This window comes from Saccostrea echinata, unplaced genomic scaffold, assembly GCF_033153115.1.
Source record: "Saccostrea echinata isolate AGI-Se365-2 ecotype Australia unplaced genomic scaffold, CSIRO_AGI_Sech_v1 ptg000054l, whole genome shotgun sequence".
NCBI classification, from domain to species: Eukaryota; Metazoa; Mollusca; class Bivalvia; order Ostreida; family Ostreidae; genus Saccostrea; species Saccostrea echinata.
This window is the reverse complement of record NW_026889803.1, coordinates 7837016-7849422: the sequence shown is the minus strand read 5'-3', so window position 1 is coordinate 7849422 and position 12407 is coordinate 7837016. Positions and strand designations below refer to the sequence as shown.

At 31.1% G+C, this 12407-nt stretch overlaps 1 long non-coding RNA gene across 1 annotated transcript; it reads left to right on the top strand.

Moving 5' to 3' along the window:
- Nucleotides 1-4005: 4005 nt before the first annotated feature.
- LOC133171551 (uncharacterized) lies at nt 4006-5197 on the top strand. The gene is made up of 3 exons (XR_009718815.1): nt 4006-4099; nt 4192-4244; nt 5078-5197. It is a non-coding gene; the product is annotated as an uncharacterized LOC133171551 (long non-coding RNA).
- The last annotated feature ends 7210 nt before the right edge of the window (nt 5198-12407 follow it).

The following is a 12407-nucleotide window of genomic DNA, read 5'->3' as shown; positions in this document are numbered from 1 at the left end:
ACATAACTTATCTTGTCATTAGAAATAAATTCGAGGGCAAAATATTCCATTCTTCATTTGTGAAACTATACGTAGTCTTCATCTTGTACGTAGGAATATTTTGCCTTTGAATTTATTACTATTGACAAGATAATGAATATTAAGAAACAAGAAATACCAAATAAAGATGAACAAATAACAATTAAGTTAAAACATCTAAGTTACAAGATATATAACAGGTAAGGATTAAGTAATCATAAGTGTACTGGACGTTAAACTACCATTAATCAATCAAAAACAACATGTACAGTTAAACTAGGACTAAAACATATCATTTTAATAATAAACGTAAGCCAAGCTACATGTTCTCCATAGCTATGTGAAACTAAGTTATAACCAGCAACAAAAAAGTCACAACAAATAAGTCATAACAAGTAAGTCAGTGTCCCTCCAGAGCTTCCGTAGAATATACGTATTCTTTTAGCATTTTAAAGAAGAAATTTTAAAGACATATATTAGATACTGCTTTCTGAGAAACTGTAGGGAATCTGTATTTCATTTTTTTGGTATAAAAAAAACACCCTAGCATATCTCTACCCGTATATTTCTTAATTTTTCATTGAAAATGTCAGCTTGAAGGTAATTTTAATGTATTGACCTTACAATTACGCCCGATACATCTTATTTAACCAAGCTATAGTTATATAGTTATTGAGCATCCAAAAAAAAAAAAAAAAAAAAAAAAAAAAAAGAAAGAAAGAAAAGAAAAAAAAGGAATTCATTTATCAAAATTTAAAAAAAAAACAACCTATAGGACCCTTCGTTTGTAAGATCTTCACCTTAAAGTGAAATATTTTATGATAATAAAATATGTACATGTACATAGATACGAGTGTATGTTTTAAGAAACGAACATAAATCATTTCTTTAAAACGGGCAGTATAGTATAATTAGTGAATTCTTTTTTATAAACATGTATACCCCCCCCCCCCCGAAAAAAAACACTCAAGCTAATGTTCATAATTATAAAATATGTCTATAAACTTTGTTTTTGTTTTGTTTTATTTTAAGGCAGACTTATACGACCTTTCACAAAGATGTACATTCTTATTTTTTTTTGATTAAATTTTTACTCGCTAGAGGAGAAAAAAAATCAAGAAATGCACGAATTTTACGTCACATAAGTTTGAGCAAGTATTTTAAGAAAAAGAGTAGCTCCAAAGGTTTAGTTAATAACGTAAGTCATCCCATAGAAATTTTTTAAACAAAAAAGGGCTAACAGTTCTCTAGCCCTATCGGTCTTCAGTGACAGAAAGATGTGAAATGATTTAGATTAAATATGATTAATTAAGAAAAAACAAGTTGTACCGATATTGACTGCAATGTGTTTGTACATTAGGTAAATAATTTTAAAGGGTTTTTATCACGTTTCAAAATTTTTTGATATGACAAAGTTTACATGCTATTAAAATCATATATTTAAAAATCTTTGCTAGAAAATTAATATTTTTGATGTTTCAGCGATTCAAAGTTTGAATTTCTCAATATGCATATTTTGATCGCCAATGTTACGCGCCATTGCTCTGACGTCATAGGTGTCAATCCTGGTCAAGCGAAGTACTTATTGTGTATACAAAAGGGCTCATTTGTTGTGTCTTTTAAACCTGTTAGAAAATAATTAAGTGATAATTGAATAATTGATAACTTGTAAGGTATAATTTATGGCTTTATGGTGCACAAATGTGCACAAGAAAGGTTTTAGGAAGAATTTTTTCCCACATTTCCTGGACTTGGTCGAGAGATAAAAGGGGGGCCTTTCTCTGCAAATGCGATTGCGTTTATCTCCATTCAGAACAATCGTTTATGCCCGATCGATCACGATTTTTTTCTGTCCTATAAAATATTTTAAGGAAAGATACTTTTTAAAAAAAATAATAAATGAAAAACATGCATTTTTTAAAAGTTGCACAGAATCTAGTAGGAATGTTGTGAACTTCGTAATGGCGTACGGCGCTATTGAAGAAGTGTCATTTCTAGTACATGATATTCACTGCTAGAACAGATAGAAGATATACAGGATTTATTTATTTATAATTAATTAAAATAATAATGAAGATGAATTTAAAATTCCCATATTTATAAATGTTTACGAAGTTAAACTTTAGTAATTCGTTCTGTTTAGTTGAAGTCCCGAGTTATCAACGGCTTCGTCTTCGGTAACCTCTCTCCAATTGTCGGCATATTTTCGGGTTTTTTCTCTCTGTTAGACGTTCATACCTAAAATATTGACCGTCCATAATCAAAGGAATATAGTCTATGTCAAAATTTCAACCGGCCATACTGTGTATTCTATTTATTTAGCGTAAAAATCTATTCAATATATTTTTTCTTACGATAAGCTTTACGAGTTCTATTGACCATTGACACCTATGACGTTTCAGTACCACGTGACCCCTATCTAATTAGTGGAGATTTTTACTTCGAGGACCCTATATTACGGGCGTTTTATCGTCTAATTACGGCCGTTTTCAACATTTTTTCATAATTAAACGATAATAATATGTTTCAAGAACATAATAGTGTTTCATTTTTAAGAAATTTAGATGCGTGATAAAAACCCTTTAATATGTACACATAATTAATCTTATATTTACATGTACATTAATAATAGTAAGGTTGATGTTGATACAAATACTTGTGTGTTTGTATCATGGTCTGAACAAATCCCCCCCTCCCCCGCTTATTCTATCCGTATAATTACCGAAAGAAAAAACTTGTCTATAAATTTGTCTATTTTTTTCACTTTGAATTGCATGTCTAAAAGAGGTTGCATTTCTATGCATTACAAAACGAGTACAACTTTATTTTCATATTATGTTTTTTTTTATTAGTACTATGGTATTAAAGAAAAAAATATATTCAGTCTAGACTAAGATCGATGTTTTTTTCGATGTAGAGTTTTCTAAATACAGTTAGGTTCACTAGCTTTGAAATACTGTTGTTTTATGGCAAAAACTGAAGCAGCACTGCTGATCTCACCAAGACAATATTTATTTCAACATTCTATAATGTTTTTCTTTATTTAACAAAGTAGAATATCAGTAAGTTGTCTTTTCAAAAGCTGGATTTAAAATAATTACATTTATTATAAAAATAAATTTACTTAGAAGCTATGCTGTAAGTCCAAGTTTTACTTTTGAAATCAAACTCTTTTATAATATCTTAACATAATCACATGTTTGTTTAACGGATGGAAATCAGCACACTGTACACGTGAAATAAAATTCCCCCATAGCCAGCTCCCCCCCCCAGAAATTGTACACTAGAGTAGGATCTGGTGTGGGATTTCCGTTGGGGAAATCCTACTCTAGAGTCATCTTTCCTTGGGGGAAATCCTACCCTAGAGCCTATTTTCCGGGGAGGGGGGGAATCCTACTCTAGAGCCAGTTTTCCGGGGGGGATTTTAGAGGGGAAAGCCTACTCTACAAGACCTCAATGTTGGTTTACATGAAAGTGAGAGTGAAAACTTTGATACTATAATAAAATAGCACTATAGTTTACTTAACCTTTTGAAAATACTAAGCTGACACCAAAATACTTAGTAAAATGGAAATTTATAGATATAAGTATATGTTTAAAGTGCATTTTATTCCTCAATTTTTGCAATAAAATTGACATATCTCTTTAGTTTTTAAAATACCCAGAATCATATTTCAACATTCTAAACATGTATTTATATATTGTAACTAAAATGGGTTGGAACATTTTCCATATCCGTTGTTTCTAGAACAAAATAATCTAAAGAGCAAGGATATGATAAATTGTATTTATAATAATAAGGAAATTTTGTCTTGTCCAGTCAATAAAGCTTAGTTATATTAATTGGAATATTGGAGTTCATATGGTACCTTATATAATGAAGCTATGCTTTATCATAAATTCCCTTAGGATTTCCTAACGTTTCAAGGAATACGTAAAACTGTAAATCTTCTTTGAAGGACTTGTAGGACAGAAATATGGTACCAAATTTAGTTTTGCTCATTTCAATTCTACTTAATATCTGTTCCTTTCTGCAAGCCACAACCGTATCTCTCAAGGATAACAAGTGTTTGCAAAAAGAGTAAGTTTTAAGTTTATTAACTGATACATTTATTTGAATATCAAACAGTTTAATTAAGTCAAGACAAGTTTTCATTTTATATTTCTTTACAGTGGAACAAGACAATGCTGCACAAGTTTTTATGAGGAAAATAATACATGTCATGGTAGGCCGCAGTTATATGTAACTTTTAATAAAGCAATGATTAATGACAAATGTTAATGGGGAACTTCAATACAAAAAAATGACTTCTATGATGAAGCCTAAGATGAAAGTAACACCAGAAATATGTATTTTTCTTAAATACAGTGTTTTTAGTATGTGTATGGTAGCTACTAGCTTCCACCTGTCTCTGTTCTTCCTCCCCCGAATAAGCAAATCCGCTGCAGATCTGATGTAATATTTTCAATTTACATTCCTCGTCCTTTCCCAAGTCCTTAAGCATACATGTTATACAGATATTTCATTTCTAAAGTGTTGTCCTGTAATTTCAGTTCATATTGTTGTTATAGCAACTGATTCATTTGTTGCCATCCATAATGTTGATAGATCTTTTAAAAAAGACGATGTCTTTACAAAAAGTTGAGGATCTTTCTTTACCTTCAATGTTTCTCTTTTTCACAGAGTTAAATATTTTTTTTTAACGCCAATGATTGTTTTGCTACCCTCATCCTTGTTTAATAGTTTTATCTTTTACAAATTGGCAGTAACAAAAGCAATATGTATCAGTCGATTCTTACACCATTAAACGTAGCTTCAGTTTGGTTTACCCTGAATTTTTTTTCGTCTACATTATTTCTACATTACTAGTATTACGTTTTAGTCACTTGCATACTTCATAAGAAAAATTGTTTAAGGTATAGCTATTTTCATTAAAAGCATCACTCTAAAAATACTTTGAATCAAATTTATGAAAGGAAAGACCGTTTGAAAAGATTGGAGGTACTTCTTGATAAAAATCAGCAGAATTTACTTGACCTGTGTATAATTGTCTTTCAGAATGTATAGGATCATATGGTGTTAATTGCTCACATCCTTGTAAGCCGGGGTTTTTTGGCCCAAAATGCGCTTTTGAATGTCCATGTTTGGAAAGCAACTGTGATAAAATACAAGGTTGTCTGGAAGGTAATTGAAAGATTTAAAATATATTAACACATGTCAATTTTTGTTTTGAATAAAATATAATTGTATATTACTATTACAGGAGTAACAGAAGGCCCGGTAAAAGAATTTGACTTCATCGGAAATCTTAAACTAAGTCACTGGATGGTTTTCTTTGTGGTTGTTATCTTTACATTAATCCTGCTCGTATGTTGTATTGTGACTGTCAAAAGTAGAAATATAAAGTAAGAATTCAAAATTAATATTTCATTTACTTGTGTCAAATTTTTAAAATTTTAGGATTAATTTATGAAACGTAATTAGACATTTGCAATATTTAAGTAATTTTCTTGAAAAACTTTACAGTCAATTATTCTTAATTTTTTTTAAAATATTTATCTTCGTGCAAGATGTTTGTTTTTGTGATACGGTATTTGAAATTAATGAAAGTGTACAATTCCAGGGAAAGACAACAAACCCCAAAAAATAACTACACAGTGCACATTATTCCTGATCAAGCAAGTAGTTATACAGAGATGGTTGGCACGCCATATGCATCAACCGAATATCTAAATGCCTCTTTCCAGTCACAGCCAATTGAAAATGTATCAATTTCTGTTTCACCTGGTGAATATCTAAGAATGGATGCCACACCACGTGCATCTACTGAATATCTGAATACTTCTTTTCAACCAAAGGCATTTGACAATGCTTCTGAATACATTTGAATAAAGAAAAAACAATAAGTTTTATTGTACTTTTAAAAGGACTTACAGACTGAAATCCCTGTCGCTTGTTTCAAAATTGTAAATTCCAGATTCAAATAACCAGAAATGTCATTGTTTTCATATGTTCTAATTGTCTTTTCTTCCACTTTTTCTTTCGTGTCAACTGTTCTATTAGTTTTACATTATTATTACATGTATAATAATAATTATTTTTTTTATATTTTAAAATTCCAATAAAAAAGTTCTTTGCATTATGGATTTTTATACCTTCTCCTCTTTTGTTATCATACCGGTCGCGGTAACCCTGTTGTAGGGCGCTCGCTTCGTGACTGGGAAGCACCAGGTTCGATTTTCGGCGTCTCGTCAAACCTAAGACGTTAACAAGAAGTTAACGTAGGTAGTGGCTGTTCCTTCGCCAAGCACCCAGTAGAGGTGAAAATCACGGGTCTTTCGATGAGAGCATATAAAATGAGGGCCCATGTCACGGTAGGCGTTGGCGCGAAAAAGAACCCTTACTGCCCAATGAACCTGAGTGACGAGTAAAGGTCTAAATTTGAAGCCCTTCACCAGCATATGATGACGTCTCGTATGAGTGAAAAATTCTTGCAAGGGACTTAAAATCACATAAATCATTCAATCATTTTTAATATAACAAGAACTGGTAATTGCTTTGATTAAACAGTTTCACAACTTTTGCTTTATTGTTTTTATTAGATTCAATATTGAAAATGCAAACTATCTGTTTTTAATGATTTACGACTTCATACATGTTTCTGTAGCAGAATTCATCTTTTTGTTATAATGAATTCTTTTGTCTTTTAAGTATAATTTGGCCTATAACCTGTATACATGCATTTCGGTTTGAATATCAATAAGGAAAGTAAATGGATGTATGTTTTCTGAGAGAGAGAGAGAGAGAGAGAGAGAGAGAGAGAGAGAGAGAGAGAGAGTTACTGTATGCATTATTCGCAATAAAAGTGACACCAGTCGCATTTATGAAGCATAGATATAGGAAGTGTATTTCTTCGATTTTTACTTTTTTAAAAATAATTACATATATATAAAAAACAAACTAAGAAAAAAAAATGATATGCTTTGTTTTCTTTTCAAAAGGGTTTTTATATTTTTAAATAAATTTCAATATTTTTGAAGAAATATCTCATGTAATGTATTTTATTGTATGTGAAGAAATGATACATGCATATACATCTCTCCTTGTCAGAGTTTCGATCTCTAATAATTTTGACCGTTAGTAACATTACAGACACAACAAGGCAATAAGACTGTCTAAATAATATCAGTTTTAAAAATCATCAATACTTAAAATGAATTCTAGAAATTTGAAAATTTCCTGAGATATATAATTTCATCCACACAGAAAGCAGAAAATGTTGTTCAAATAGAGACAAATAAAAGTGATAATGTACAAATTACCTACACACTGGTTTTGTTCTTTTGCTGAATGAACATTTTGTCATTTCAACATTATTTCATTTTTTTTTTAAATTTATATTGCTATTCTTTATAACACAATAAGAATGGTATCATTAATGATAGGATGACATAACATACTATTCAAATTGCAAGTACCAAAACAATTGCAAGATATCAACTGGAAACAACAATTTTAGAAGTGGATTGTATTGCTCATCATTGCTCTTATCTTCAATAAGTAAAAACTCTTGTACTCAGGTTTATGTAATAGTAACATAATGGAAACATAATTTTTCCCAAGTAAATAGTTATGATAAACAATGGCAAAGAAATTGAAACTAATTCTGAACCAAACAATGTACTCCTACATTATAAACAGCCAGAGTCCGAGGTGTGCAGAATGATGCAGAGTAAACTGCGGCTGACAGCTAAAATTTACTCGCATTGAGTCATGTTTTATTTCCGGTAATTAAGTACGCGTAAACTCTAGATGCTTAAGTTGAATAAACAATATGACATAAAGACAATAAAATACTTATATCTAATCTTGTTGTCATAAATTACTTTATTTTGTTCATAAAATCAATTTATCGGTCGATAGTCTAATTTTGCACATATATGATACTACTATATCAGAAACATATCACTTTAACTAACAGCATTTGAAAATATGGAATTTTGAACATGATTGCAGTTCCTTATCTTCACATTTATGTATTTAAAGCAAAAACCAAGTCGTAAGTTAATTGATAAAAATAAATCTTATGCTACCAATTTTGATACACCAGGTGCGCATTTTGACAAACTATCATGTCTCTGTTGCTCATGCCAAAACGTTGGAAATCCGAAATATTTTGAAAAAAGAACTTTGAAGACCTGAAAAAGGGTATGCAAAGACTAGAGCCAAATACGTCGACGGATCAGAGCTTTGCATGAGGGAGATAATCCTTAATTTTGAAAATTTCTAGATTTTACAGCAATCATATATGCATCCGTATTTTCAAGCTAGTACCAATCGTCGAATACTTACGTGAAAACACACATGGTAAAGCCGAAAAAAAGAAGTAATATTTGATATTATTGTTATATCTACATTATATATTTTTGATTTTATATATTGATAATAATATGCTCTTTTTTTCTCTTTGTCAAATTTTCTTTATATCATTGTTTGACTTAATCGTATGCTATTTTTGTTGATGAAAATCAATGTTGGGATTTTCAAAAAAATGAAATGCAGGGATTTCACAAAGGATATATTCGTTATAACAAAAGATTTGACCTATGGGAAAGAACTATTTTCCGGAAAAAGTCACATTTAAAAATCAATGTTCTTTAGTTGTTTTCTATCATATGTCTATTGTATATTTGTCTAAAATTTTTCAAATTTGCATTTTAAACGTAATTTTTATTATTTGCAACTTTGAAATTAACCTCCAAAGTTGGTCAAAACAGTATTTTGTCCGTTAAAGCACTAATTTTTGTGTGAATTTTGGCATAGAAGTCCTTCAAGGCAGGCCTGCCCCTAAATTAAATTATGAAATTTTGATAGATTTTGATCTAAAGAATGATTTAAAACGAGATTTTTTTAGGGGCACCCCTGCCTTAGGGTCGAAATTCGTGAAAAACCTACAAAAATGCGAAAAACCTAGTTCTATCATACTGGATTACATTTATGGAGTGCATTTTCATAGTCATTATAGGTCAGAGAGATAGACCGCAGTTTCTTACAATGACCTTTTTTATGTCCTGGTTCGAATCCACCTGTTGGCAAACTTTTATTTTTTTTTTTCAAATTTTACACCTGGATAAACACGAACTTAAATTTTTTATACAGGCTTTTGCATTTTACTTCCACTTTCTTCTTTAAATGTATGTTTGCTGTTGATATAAAAGACATTTATGGAAATGCAGATTATAAATTCTCTTTAACCAAACACAATCAACCGAAACTGTATACCTCAGTGTAAGCACACTTTGTTCGAGGACACGAATCATTCACTTTGTGTTACTCGATACTGCAGGTCTCACGAAAAAAAAAATCACGACGAGCAAAAATTGCTGTGTTTGTCTTTCAAGAACATCTCTGGTTAGTAGTAGTGTTGTGCCAGTGGGAGAGATACTGCGCTATGCAGAGTAGATGCAGTTCATTCCTCGGGAAAATTGAGTGCATTGGCGACATGTTATGTCAAAAATGCAGGAGGAAGGTTTACAGATTAGAAAAGAACGTGGTAAGGTCATTTAATGTTTTATGTCCCGTTGCCATTACCCAGGCATCAAGTAAGGATTCATACAAAGGATGTATATGTAAATACCGATGTAGGGTCATATGGACACACAGTTGACTAGAACTAAAACGATACATGAGAAACAAGAAACTACACGCATGTGGCCTAAAGTCAGCGACCGGAACGGATATCGATAAGCTTTTTCTAAAGAATGAAACCAATATCGGCCCTATAGGTCAACACATATATTTACCTAGAAGTGATCCTTTATATTTTTATTTCCCAATATATCTATTTTGATAAACACAAAAATACACAAATAAGCAAGGGTTTATTTCCCTAACATATTCCTTAACTCTTGATTAAAGTATTTGTTTTCCTACATCTTGTACTTTAAATAACATTATTGGTGTGAAATTCATTAAAATAAACTTATATAACAGTTCATAAGACTTTAGAGAAATCTTATTTAAAATCAAACATTTAATGGTATCACGCATTTATGAACAATTTATATTGTATTTTCACTATTTTGTATTTGAATAGATTAAACTTTTTTTGGAATTAAAATAAAACACTCAATTTTCTTTTTAAAAATTAAGAAATTATATCATCTAATTCGATACGCTAGAGTATGCTCTAGGTATGAACAATTTCTAAAACTAGGCAAAGTACTGTACACCAACTTTTATTCGCGTGCGAGAAATATCCGCGAGTTTCGCGACCTACTTTAACTCGCGAATTTTAATCGCTGCGAACCATTTATTTTGCTTTGTATTTAGAAAGAATGTTTCATCAGTCGCGAAAATTAATCGTTGTGGATTGATTTCAAACTGACGAATCGCGAATAAAAGATGACGCAAAAAATAGTTGGTTTACAGTATTGACAAATAAGTTAATGAAACAAGAGTATCAACTTTCTCGAATATTTCGCAAATTCTATGGTTGATACAATGCTTTTATCGGCAAATACAAGCTATCATTAAATCGAATATTGACTGATGTTTTTCATACATATACAAATTGTTAGGCCATTATTTTCACATTGAAATGTCTACGGATTTTTCAGTTTGCCCGATCAAGGAGCACACGTGACCAGTCAACAGGAGAACATTTCTCGTCGTGGGACATGATCATACATGTACTTCTGATGTTTCCAGAGATCCATGTTTGCTCTCCTTCAAATTTGTATTGTATAAAGGGACTTTTGAGCTTAATTACTGTTCGTTATCTTCATATCTCTCTCTGCATGTGTGTATGAGAGAGAGAGAGAGAGAGAGAGAGAGAGAGAGAGAGAGAATTCTTAATAACAGTGACACCAGTCACATCCTTGATGCACAGATAGGAATTTATTTTCTATTATTATTTTTTTAATTAATCATATCTTGAATAAAAAACAACTGAAACTCTATTTTAAAGGCATTAGAATTTTAGTGTTTCTTTTAAAAAGAGTTTTTTTTTATTTTAAAGAATTTCAAAATTTTTAAAGAAGAAATATTTCATGTAATTTATTTGTTTGGATGCGAAGATACATGTATATACATTTCACCCCGTTAAACTGTCTTTCCAATATTGCTGTCAGTAATATTACAGACACAGAGAGACAGGTAAAAGATTGTCTTAAATGTTATCAAATTTAAGAATTATGTATATAAAATCATTAACACTGAAAATAAATTCTAGAAATTTGAAAATTCCAGAGATATATTCATATTTAAGGTCATCATTTCATCCATTCAGAAAGCAGATATTGTTGCTCAAAAAGAGACAAATAAGGTAATGATAAACACAGTAACTACAACACTGGTTTTAGTCTTTTGTTGATTGAACATTTTGCCACTTCACCTTTATTTCATAATGTTTTATTTATATTATATTGGTAATGTCAATGATAGGGTGACAATGCATACATCTTTACACCAGCCTACTCGCCAATTCAACAGAGGAAGTTTCTATTCAGATTGCGACTGCCACAAACAATTGCAGGTTATCATTTGGCAACAACGTAAGAAGTGTATAGTATTGCCCATTATTGCTTCTATCTTCAGTGAATAATAACTCTTGTACTCAGCTGTATGTAAAAATGTTTTGTTTTTTTTTTAAAGTAAAACATAATTTTTAGCCTAGTTAACAATTGCTAAAAAACTGAAACTAATTCCGAAAATCCATTCTCGGTCAATATTCTGTTTGCATTACTTTAATTAAATAAGATTTAAAAATCTAAAATATAGACAGGGATTTGTGGTGCTCTGTCAATACTTATATTTATCCAATGTAGATAACCAATAGTGATCAATCTCATAAATCCAGTAAACAAAACGAATCGCAAACAGGGCAAAAACACGGACCCCTAGAAACACCAGAGGTGGGATCAGGTGACTAAGACGAATAACCATTCCCCTGTCGACCGGTGACACCCACCGTAAGCCTTATGTATTGATCAGGTAGACGGAATGATCCGTAGTTAAAAGCATAAAACAATGACCTACACTGTAAGAAATGGTATGAAACATGGCAGACAAAGTTCGAACCAACGATAGGTTGTAATAACAAACAAGGTCATAACGACCGTAGAATTTGCTACACGCTGATTTCAACGGGGTTGTTAAAACTCTTGTACCCTTACCATATGAGGGTGGTACAAGTTGTGGAATACTACTACACAAATTAGGAAAGTTGACGAGGGAAAATCTGAAGTCATTTCGTTTGTCATACAATTTAGTTGTTAGCTGTACCTTATCGTCTATAGACAATAAAACATCCAAATATTAAACAGATATTGCAGGCTCTGAGGTGTCTAATTTTGAGTTCACTTGGATACATCGAGTCGACATATAA